Below are 12,390 nucleotides of genomic sequence, written 5' to 3' on the forward strand. Positions count from 1 at the left end.
AAAAACCATATCAACTCAGCTATAAAACTTCGGAATAAATGATGTGCCAATGCCCATAACAATGCACATTCCTTATCACGCTAACCAGCAGAAATGTGATGCAAACGTGTTTTCTGCAGATCAAAAATAAGATAGTAATTTATTCTCCATTTGTCTGAAATACCAACAGTGTATCAGAAACGCACTTAATGCAACATTTGTTTGCTTGCGTCTCTGGAGCAGTAGAGCCTCAGGGAACACTCATTAAACGGAGGATTTTCCTGAACATGTATACAATGAATTGAACTATCCTTTGTGCTGCACTTCCAATGATATTGGCTCTGAGGAAAGCATTCGATTTGTTTTGCTATTTCAACACCACTGGAATGCAATGAGAATGGAAAAGCTTGATTGCAACCACCATCAGCAAGCAGCTTTTATTAGGAAGTTTGACAATCTGCAAAGGACATAGCATTATGATTGGCTGTGAACTGAGTAAGATTATCATACTGTTATGACCTCTCACTCAGTAAGCACAGTCTGCATCTCAATTCAACAATGTTGAAAAGCAAGCCAATGAGATTTGGTAGAGAGAGGTGTTATCACCAACCCACATCATTAATAAATATAAATCAACACCCGAGGGACTCCTACTTCTTCCAGCAACATGTAATGGGGTGGCTGGGTGCATTTTTTTACATGAGAAAGCTATAAACTATGTACTGTATACTTCCAGTAGACTTGTTATGTTCCCTGTCAAAAGGAGAAAACATTAAGAGAATTATATTATATTGAGTGACCAGTCTGTTATCTTATCACACACGAGAAAAAATATCAACTTTTGTTGTAATTGCCTCACAAGCCAATGTCTCATCTTTTCTTCCCCATGAAGTGCTCTTTTAAAATATGCTAACCCCATAGTATATGAAAACACTAACTTAGCAGGCTAGGTTCCTTAGCGTTTCTCAGGACAGAGGGGAGCTGTCTCCTGACTAATGGGACCTACCTTTTGCCAGTTAGCATTACCTTCAACTTCTACATTCTGTGTTGGTACACACGCCAGGTTGTTTGGACTCTACTTGAGATTCAGTATATGTTGTTGATGCAGTAGCTAGCTTTTGGAAATATTATTGAAGTTATGCAAAGGTAGGTTACTTGTGTCACGTACCTTTTATTGGGGATAAAATTATACATTTTATATTGAATAACATGACTCGCCCAATAGAACTCATGTCGGGAGCCATCAAGTGCTGGTCATGGCTCACATCAACACCATCATGCTGGATACCCTAGGCCCACTCCAAATTGCATACTGCCCCAACAGATCCACAGATGATGCAATCTCACTCGCACTCCACACTGCCCTTTCCCACCTGGACAAAAAGAGCACCTATGTGAGAATGCTGTTCATTGACTTCAGCTCAGCGTTCAACACCATAGTACCCACAAAGCTCATCACTAAGCTAAGATCCCTGGGGCTAAACACCTCCCTCTGCAACTGGATCCTGGACTTCCTGACGGGCCTCCCCACAGGTGGTAAGGGTGGGCAACAACACATCTTCCACACTGATCCTCAACACTGGGTTCCCACAGTGGTGTGTGCTTAGTCCCCTCCTGTACTCCATGTTCACCCACAACTGCATGGCCAAACACGCCTCCAACACCATTAAGTTTATTGACGACCCAACAGTGGTATGCGTGATCACCCACAACGATGAGATAGCCTATAGGGACGAGGTCAGAGGAGAGCAACCTCTATCTCAATATGAGCAAGACAACGAACTCGCATGGTCCAAACACACCAAGACAGTCGTGAAGAGGGCACGACAACACCTTAATGGCTTCTAACCTCAAGCCATAAGGCTGCTGAACAATTAATAAAATGGCCTCCTGGATAATTTAATTTGACTTCACCCTTTGTTTTTACACTGCTACTACTCGCTGTTTATTGTCTATGCATGGTCACTTTACCCCTACCCAACCTGTACCCCCGCTCAGTACTTGTACACCCTGTATATAGACTCATTAATTGTTACTTTTTTTCTTGGGCTGCATTGTTGGTTAAGGGCTTGTAAGTGAGCATTTCACAGTAAGGTCTACACTTGTTGCGTTCGGCACCTGTGACAAATAAAATTGGATTTGTTACTCCACACACATACCTTGCTACCTTACCATGTGAGCTAGCTTTCTGGTACAGATGCTAACCAATACTCCATTTTCCACTAGCCACACAGTCAAAATTGGCAATATAGTAAAAATTCATGAAAACAAAAATGTGGGTTTGGCATAAGGTTAGCAGTGTGGTTAAGGTTAGCGTAAAGGTTAGGGCTGTTGCAGTGACCCCATTACCACCACACAGGCAGTCATGAGTCAATATGGACTGTGACCGTTGAGTGCACTCTGTATATGTCTTAGTTGTATCCAACTCGCTAATGATTGTCAAGTCGCTAATGGCCTGGTACTCAGGGCTAATGGCCTGGTACTCATAGTCCCCCTAACCACTTTGACATCAATGTAAATGTAATCGGGGAAAAAAATCACATCAAACACTTAAAAACAGTATGTACTTTTAAAATTCACCTCACACTAATTGATCCATTTCAAGAATGTTCAACAGGTTGAAACTGAGTGTAAAACATGGTCATTGTGCATGTTGTTTCGCAACCTAACAACCAAATGGACAGCATTTTCTAAGGTGTTGATTAAATTCAAACTACCCATAGGCATACAGTATTAGAGCTGAAACATACGTATAAGCTTATATATGAGCCAAAGCCCCCCACCCTCAAGAAAACTGAATCAAAATAATGATTGCGCTGTTATACAGTACATAGCATGATTGTGTCCCACTTGTTGTTGATTCTTCACAAAAAATACAGTTTTATATCTTTATGTTTGAAGCCTGAAATGTGGCAAAAGGTCGCAAAGTTCAAGGGGGGCGAATACTTTCGCAAGGCACTGTAATTGGTCTAGCCTAAATGAAAACAAATTTGGAGTTAGCCTACAATTATAATGAATTTCTATTTGATTATCATAATTAATAGGCTGACACATTACCTTTATTTACACAGTATCTCACCACTGTGCATTCCATCTCCTCCCCTCTCTTTTCCATTCATTTCTCCCGTGCGCAGAGACAGGGTCTGTCAACAGATTAATGAAATGTTTCCTTGTGAAAACATGTTACTATCCATGTTCCCGAACAAATTTCACTTGGTTTCCCAAATTAAGCACTGCGTAGCTGCAGCAACAGGGTTGGTGAGTCCATGGCATACAGAGTTTGGGTGGAATATCACCTGTACCGCAGCAAAATAACCAGAGTAGCCTACTGTTGTGATAATTTCCTCTATTACCAAATGAGGAGAATTACAAACCACACACCAATCAGAGTTATACTTAAATTTCATCTTTAATAATATGAGATTTATAATAGCCAATTGACTTTCAACAACTCACTATCTATAATGAATTGTTGAGAGTCCTAACATAATGGCAACTGAGATCTTTTATAGCAAAGATACCCCCCTCTCAACTTACATTACGAACCACAGATCTTAGGAACTCTTCACAAAGGGCCTTTGACTTGAGAAAGGAGTATCCCTTAGCCAGATTGCATTCGCTATAAATTATCGCTCAGTTTGGTCTCTAAAACGAGGTTCTAATCTCGTTCCTGGTACTTCATAGTACCAAAACATTACCTCATCCAAGGCATCACTCAATTGTCAACTCTATATACTCACATCTCAAGTAAATCCCCTCTTCTCCCCACTCCTGGACAAGCTCACTGAGGGGAGTGACTTGCGCACAGACATTGTGGAATCAATTAATTTGTTCCCCCTTAATCACGCCATCCCTTCACATGGTTTAACAGATACATTCACATATGAAGACAATGTTCCATCCTGTCCTCTTCCCTTTCTGATATTCTGCATAGCACCAAAGACATGGAAAAGACAAGCCTGACCTCTTCCCTCTCTGGGCCCCAAATCACATAAGCATATTAGATAAATAAAACATCTTATTTATCTATGTTACCCAACTAATTCTGATTCCTCCGCCACACCTACCCAACATGAGTGAAATGAACCAGGGGGAAAGTGGCCTCCATTTGCTATTCCAGTGCATACGGATGTCTTTTTTCCTCTTGCATACGGATGTCTTTTTTTCTCTTGCCCCTGTTCCTGCCCATTTCATAATGTGCCATTCTAAATCTAAAACAAATTAGACATATTAGCAAAGACAAGATTAAATTAATATTCTGATGTGTGAAAATATGATCACACTTGATGAGAGAACAGTGTGAGCAACTTTCTCAAATCACCATGAGCCTATAGATATAGAGCGCTCAGGACCTCAGACTGGGGTGAAGGTTCACCATCCAACAGGACAACGACCCTAAGCACACAGCCAAGACAGGAGTGGCTTGAGGACAAGTCTCTGAATGTCCTTGCCAAGCTTGGAGCATCATACCCAAGAAGAATCAAGGCTGTAATCACTGCCAAAGGTGCTTTAACAAAGTACTGAGTAAAGGGTAAGAATACTTAATTTTTGCTGTAGCATAATGGGCTATTGTGTGTAGATTGATATGGGGGGTGGGGACCATTTAGTCCATTTTAGAATACAGCTGTAACGTAATAAAATGTGCAAAAAGTCAAGAGGTTTGAATACTTTCCGAAGGTCCTGTATATTCTTCTTACGATAAAATCATATAATTTAAAATGATGGCATGGAACTTTAGTGCATCTTGTTTGCTAAATGAACAAGCCTACGGCAGGGCGCATAGCCAGGTAACATACAGCAGGCCAACTCATATTCTGCTCTTCTGAAATACATTTTCTTCATATCATAATGTTTCTTTAGACCTGCCCAAAATAAATAATGGATTCATTGTGATGGTGTATATTTAATTATTAGACTTTTGCGGCTTGTATGCATGAAGGCCTTGAAATGCTAAACCTGTTTATGTTAATTGACGGTCAATTACCGTGGGACTGTCAGTCTTTTTGCATGACAATAACCGTCTCACAAAATGTTGTGACCCTAGTTAAGGTTAGATTTACAATCACATTGTAAGAAGTTAAAATGTAGTACGAGTCAGGGTTTATGACTTTGTGGCTATGGTAACTAGTGACAACCCAATGTGCCTTGTCGGCATCTCTGTTTAGGTAGCTAGCTAAATAGGGTGTGATTCGGAACTTGAGGTTGCTGAAGAGCCTTCGTTGTTCGGACCTGCAGGGCCCGGACACGCCGCAATGTTTCTCTGTTCTGACGGACACAGGTAAAGTCCTCCTCGTTTCAGAATACTCCGTCCCCGAGGTGGACTCACGAGCTGGCCAGGTACTTTACACATAGCAGTGTTCTTCAATCATGGTCCTGGAGACCCACTGGGTAAAGGTTTTTGTACCAGCCCATCACTAACACACTGTATTCAACTTTTCCTCTCCCCATCATGTTCAGGTGATGAATGAGGTGTCGTTGACAGCTGAGCGCTACCGTCCAGAGAATGGCGGTGGGACAGTTGTTGGTATCCAGGACTTACCAGACCAGGAGTCTGTGTGTTGCTACAGCCACTGGTGATGTCATCCTCAACACTAACCAGGTATCAACATTGTAGAAGTGGTCAGGGATGAGTTAATGAGGGAAGTGAGGAATGGGAGAGGGTCTCCAGAGATGCCCTAGTGAAGGTAGGAGGGAATGAGGGAATGGGTCGAGCAGGCAGATTATCGGGCGGCTGGACCTCGCTAGTTGCAGGATTTCATCTGGAGAGAGAGGGGATAAAGAGGTAAAGGCGTAGAATAGTTCCGTGTGAGCGGGACCAGTGGACTCAATAGGCTGACCCTGTCATCAATTTCTTTTTCAAAGTGGTTGACAATGTCGCCCGCAGAGAAGGAGGAGGGAGGGTGAAGGGCTGGAGGATTAAGGATGGAGGAGAAGGTGAAAAATAGTTTCCTAGGGTTAGAGGCAAAAGCTTGACATTTAAAGTGAAAGAAAGTCACGTTAGCAGTGGATACAGAAGATAAGGTAGAGAGGAGGGAGTGGAAGGGTGATAACTTCCCGAGGAGCTTTCCTTTATTTTCTGCCCTGTTCTGTAATCTAACAATGAGTCACTTCAGCCACGGATCAGGGGGGAGGGCCAAGCCAGCCGGGAGGAAAGGGGACAGTGCTTGTCATAGGATGTGGACAGGGAGGAGACTAGGGTCAAAGAGGCAGAATCAGGATACAGGTGGGAGACGGATTTAGGGAGAGAGGATAGAAGAGGAGAGAGTAGTGGGGGAAAGAGAGAGGGACGATTGTGACAGCGCATGATCATCTGGGTAGTGGAGTGGGTGAGATAAGTAGGAAAACAGCCTCTAATAAAGATGAGGTTAAGCATATTGCCTCCATTGTGAGTGGGAGGGGACTGGGAAAGGGTGAGGTTAAGCATATTGCCTCCATTGTGAGTGGGAGGGGACTGGGAAAGGGTGAGGTTAAGCATATTGCCTCCATTGTGAGTGGGAGGGGACTGGGAAAGGGTGAGGTTAAGCATATTGCCTCCATTGTGAGTGGGAGGGGACTGGGAAAGGGTGAGGTTAAGCATATTGCCTGCCTTGTGAGTGGGAGGGGACTGGGAAAGGGTGAGGTTAAGCATATTGCCTCCATTGTGAGTGGGAGGGGACTGGGAAAGGGTGAGGTTAAGCATATTGCCTCCATTGTGAGTGGGAGGGGACTGGGAAAGGGTGAGGTTAAGCATATTGCCTCCATTGTGAGTGGGAGGGGACTGGGAAAGGGTGAGGTTAAGCATATTGCCTGCCTTGTGAGTGGGAGGGGACTGGGAAAGGGTGAGGTTAAGCATATTGCCTCCATTGTGAGTGGGAGGGGACTGGGAAAGGGTGAGGTTAAGCATATTGCCTCCATTGTGAGTGGGAGGGGACTGGGAAAGGGTGAGGTTAAGCATATTGCCTCCATTGTGAGTGGCAGGAGACTGGGAAAGGGTGAGGTGAAAAGAGACAAGGAGGGGAAGTTGGAAAGGAATTCATCGATGGCAGACGTCGGGAGGTTGAAGACGCCAGGTACGAAGAGCGGTGAGCCATCGTCAGGAAATTAGCTAATCAAGGTGTCATACTCTTTGAGGAACTCTCCAAGGACACCTGGTGGGCAATAAATTAGAAAATGTTTAAGTTTGAGTGGACAAGTGACAGAGACAGCATGGAATTCAAATGAGGAGATGGACAGGTGAGAGAAAATAGAAGAAATGTGTAGACCAGTGCCACCACCACGACGACCAGATCCTCTCTTACTATGAGAGAACACATAGATGAAGAGGGAGCAGCTGGAGTAGCAGTGTTGTCTGGGGTGAATCCATGTCTCCTTCAGGGCCAAAAAGTCCAGAGACTGAAGGCCAGCATAGGCTGAGATGAACGCAACGTTCTTGACCGCAGATTGGAAGTTCCAAACGCTGGACCAGGAATTCCATATGGGTTGTCTAGGCAGAGTACACTAAAATAGAAGGGTTGCAGCCAAGGGGTGGAGAATGTCTGTAAAGCATACAGGGAGAGGAGCCAACAGGTATAGAAAACATACACATACAGTGAGCTCCAAATGTATTGGGATAGTGACATCTCTTATTTTTACTCTGTACTCCAGCACACGTCCCATATTCATAGAACACAATGATTACATCAACAAACGTGTTAGATGCATTTGCTGTTTGTTTTGGTTTTGTTTCAGATTATTTTGTGTACAATAGAAGTTAATGGGAAATAATGTATTGTGTCATTTTGGAGTCACTTTTGTAAATAAGAATAGAATATGTTTCTAAACACTTACACATTAATGTAGATGCTACCATGGTTACAGATAATCCTGAATGAATAGTGATGAGTGAGAAAGTATCATACCCCCCAAGACATGCTAGCCTCTCAACATCACAATACATTCAGGATTATCCGTATTCAGCTCACCCAACGGTTCACCTGAAAATGCCCTCAAATTAAAGCTGACAGTCTGCACCTTAACCTCAGTCATTGTATCATTTGAAATATAAAGTGCTGGAGTACATTCCCAAAACAACAACAAATGTGTCACTGTCCCTGAACTCGCTGCAGTTGCCAAAGTTACAATAGAGCTAAATGAGTTCTGAAAATAACTAGGTAAGATACGAGAGAGGGGGAGAGAGAGAGAAGAGCCTTTCTCGCTTTCCTTCCTCGAATAACGCCTCAGAACAACTCGGCAGAACCTTCTTTCTTTCGGCAACGAGAGTGCTGCTGACAAAACAGGGGAGACTGAAGTACTAACACTAATTGCTAATTGCCTAGGAGAGGAGATACCACTCCCCCTCCAATATAGCCACCGATTACGAGAACAACATTAGTCACAAATTGCCTTGCCCCTTAATCCGGGTTGATGTGTCAACAATTATCTGCAAGTTATGAGCAGTCAGCAGTTCAGACGCTAAGTAGGCCACAGGGAAGACAGGTAGCACTTAAAGTAGATGGCTCGAGCTAGCAAAAAGACAGTAATAGAGAACAACAGATTAAAACTAAAATGATACTTGGAGAGAGGAGAGAGAGGAGGAGTTCTCTCAGGTTATACGTGTGGGAGATTCTGCACTCCACCATCCCGTAAGATGAGCAAACACGTCCAGAAGATTCAGAAACAGCATAAAAAGGTAGGCAGCAGGTGGGTGTCCTAGCAACCACTGCTGTAAACAGAGCCTTTTATAGGCTCTTTAAAACCAATAATTAACCAACAATAGTGTACTGATTGTGCCAGTAATTTTTTCTAAGGTTTGCACAAAGCAAAATGTTCCCTTCTTGATTAGGTATAGTATAATAACAGGAAAGAATGTAAGGATTCAGACACACAGTAAATTACATACTGTACTAGAACATCATGTCATCTTAAAGAGCAAAGGTCCTCACATTAAAAGATACATGATATACTCTATCTCAGTTCGAAACTACAGACAAACTGAACAAAGAGTTAGCACTTTAATTAAACAAACTCTTTCACACCAGCCAAGAGGAGAGTGGGAGGAGGAAATAGGAAAAGGAATAAGAACGAGTGGGTTTCCTCCATCCTGTATCACCCAAGACATAAACAGGATAAACTGTGACTGTTTGACACCAGTCTGTAGATCGTATCCTTGACAACCAACAGGTTAGACATGGACAGGACATTTGCCCAATACCAAAATGAACCAGAAACAACTGAATATATTTTTTGTTAAGACTGCTGTGTAGTAAATGATATGGAAACTGCTCCCATGGTCCAATCGTCTCCCGCTGATTATAATGTCAGGGAGTGAGGCGGGGATGTAATGTGCCAAATTGTTGCCCAGAATGTCTTCTTCACTGCACAAACCTTTAGGTAATTTGTAACTTTAGGAACTGGGTCCAAAGGGAGAAAGTAAAGTCTCTTATACCCATGTGATCTGGTGATAGTAAACCTAAAGAAACGTATGCCAACGAGACATTAATGACTCTCACAGTGAAGTTGTATCTAGCTGATTTATTGCCCCGCTTTGAGAACACAAAGCCGTGTCAATGCAGACACAAAACGTGAATAAATGTGCTCATTGTAATAAACTTAAAACATATCATGCTTCGGGTTCTTGTATTGCCGTTGCTGGTCATCTGATTAGGTGGAGAGATTATACCTAACTCTTTCAGATTATCAATATCCATTGTTCAAGATCTGAAGGGAAAGCTACCGACTGCTACGGTAAAGCCCAACCTTTAAGCTACTTTTAAGGTTGATATCTATGGGTATCCAAACACATCAAAGTGAATCAACATGCTGCTGCTTGTGTCTGTCTACTGTACATTTACAGAACCCGTTTGTTTTCCATTCAGCATCCCATCGTGGGAACACCTCGTCTTGTGCCCGTGCTAATGTGAAACCAATCGAGTGTGTCTGCACATTGTTTCAAGCCACAGAGGTCAGACTCATTAGCTATTGTGAGAAGAGATAATGAGAGGTATGGACCCGGCGGTTTACCACCATGTATAACATTCTCCCTGTGTATATACCGGTACCCAGGAATGGTATATATCTTATCCAGCTGCTCTCTAACCAAAGCAACCAGTCTCTAAAGGTCACATCGAGGCCAGAGCTCGATTGAAATCCTGGGTTTTTTCAGACTACCGTGTGACTCTAATACCCATAATCCCCTTTACCTGTGGGGCCTAATTAGTGGCTGGCGACGATAAGGGAAAGACCGACAAAGACCGACCCTGGATGTCTTTATTACACACCACCCGAGAGCCAGACCGATAAGATCATCACCCAGAGTCTGTGCTAATTACAGCGCGGGGACTCCAGGAAATGGGGCTGCAACAGATACTGTACCCCTGGGACAAACAGAGTTGACTTGTATTTATTCATATCATGGTGTCATTAACCCTCCTGATACTTGCTCCTCAGGTCTGGACACAGAGCAGGGGCCTCCCAGCTACCAGCTACTGTGTAATATGGGTAGACATGTCTTCTTTAACTCAGACACTTTTATCTTTTACATTCACTTCTGTGCTGAAGTAATGTTATATAGACTATGAAAAATACTTAAGTTGATGTGTCTAATTGAAATTATACATGTATAGTATCTGGTAATATATTATGTTTTATGCATAGTGTTTGTTATTTTTCTTTGCCCACAAAGAAAGGAACTGTAAATGATTATCCATATGGGATGTTGTGAAGCCTTTCAAACATACGTAGCAGTGATTTGGTATTCTCTAGAAGTAGACTCATTCATCTTTAATTTTGTTTTTAGATGTTCTTGATTCGATCTAAATAACAACAGATACAAAGCATGCACACAATGTTCTGAAAGACTCAGTAATTACCAATCTGAAAATTCTGAAAAATAACTCCCGTGTCATAGAGCACAAAAATGTATCAAGTATTTTGATGTATTTGGCATGACATTCTAAATTAGCATATATATATATATGCTAATTTAGAATGTCATGCCAAATACATCAAAATACTTGATACATTTTTGTGCTCTATGACACGGGAGTTATTTTTCAGAATATACATACACATATATATACATAAAGTGGGGAGAACAAGTATTTAATACACTGCCGATTTTGCAGGTTTTCCTACTTAAAAAGCATGTAGAGGTCTGTAATTTTTATCATAGTTACACTTCAACTGTGAGAGACGGAATCTAAACAGAAAAATGCAGAAAATCACATTGTATGATTTTTAAGTAATTAATTTGCATTTTATTGCATTACATAAGTATTTGATACATCAGAAAAGCAGAATTTAATATTTGGTACAGAAACCATTGTTTGCAATTACAGAGATCATATGTTTCCTGTAGTTCTTGACCAGGTTTGCACACACTGCAGCAGGGATTTTGGCCCACTCCTCCGTACAGACCTTCTCCAGATCCTTCAGGTTTCGGGGCTGTCACTGGGCCATACAGACTTTCAGCTCCCTCCAAATATTTTATATTGGGTTCAGGTCTGGAGACTGGCTAGGCCATTCCAGGACCTTGAGATGCTTCTTACTGAGCCACTCCTTAGTTGCCCTGGCTGTGTGTTTTGGGTTGTTGTCATGCTGGAAGACCCAGCCAAGACCCATCTTCAATGCTCTTGCTGAGGGAAGGAGGTTGTTGGCCAAGATCTCGCGAAACATGGCCCCATCCATCCTCCCCTCAATACAGTGCAGTCATCCTGTCCCCTTTGTAGAAAAGCATCCCCAAAGAATGATGTTTCCACCTCCATGCTTCACGGTTGGGATGATGTTCTTGGGGTTGTACTCATCCTTCTTCTTCCTCCAAACACAGCGAGTGGAGTTTAGACCAAAAGCTCTATTTTTGTCTCATCAGACCACATGACCTTCTCCCATTCCTCCTCTGGATCATCCAGATGGTCATTGGCAAACCTCAGACGGGCCTGGACATGCGCTGGCTTGAGCAGGGGGACCTTGGGTGCGCTGTAGGATTTTAATCCATGATGGCATAGTGTGTTTCTAATGGTTTTCTTTGAGACTGTGGTCCCAGCTCTCTTCAGGTCATTGACCAGGTCCTGCCGTGTAGTTCTAGGCTGATCCCTCACCTTCCTCATGACCATTGATGCCCCACGAGGTGAGATCTTGCATGGAGCCCCAGACCGAGGGTGATAGACCGTCATCTTGAACTTCTTCCATTTTCTAATAATTGTGCCAACAGTTGTTGCCTTCTCACCCAGCTGCTTGCCTATTGTCCTGTATTTGGAGAGTTTCTCCCATTCTTCTCTGCAGATCCTCTCAGGCTCTGTCAGGTTGGATGGGGAGTGTCGCTGCACAGCTATTTTCAGATCTCTCCAGACATGTTCGATCAGGTTCAAGTCCAGGCTCTGGCAGGGTCACTCAAGGACATTCAGAGACTTGTCCCGAAACCAATCCTATGTGGTCTTGTCTGTGTGCTTAGGGTCG

Source organism: Oncorhynchus masou, chromosome 32 (assembly GCF_036934945.1).
Source record: "Oncorhynchus masou masou isolate Uvic2021 chromosome 32, UVic_Omas_1.1, whole genome shotgun sequence".
Taxonomy (NCBI): Eukaryota; Metazoa; Chordata; class Actinopteri; order Salmoniformes; family Salmonidae; genus Oncorhynchus; species Oncorhynchus masou.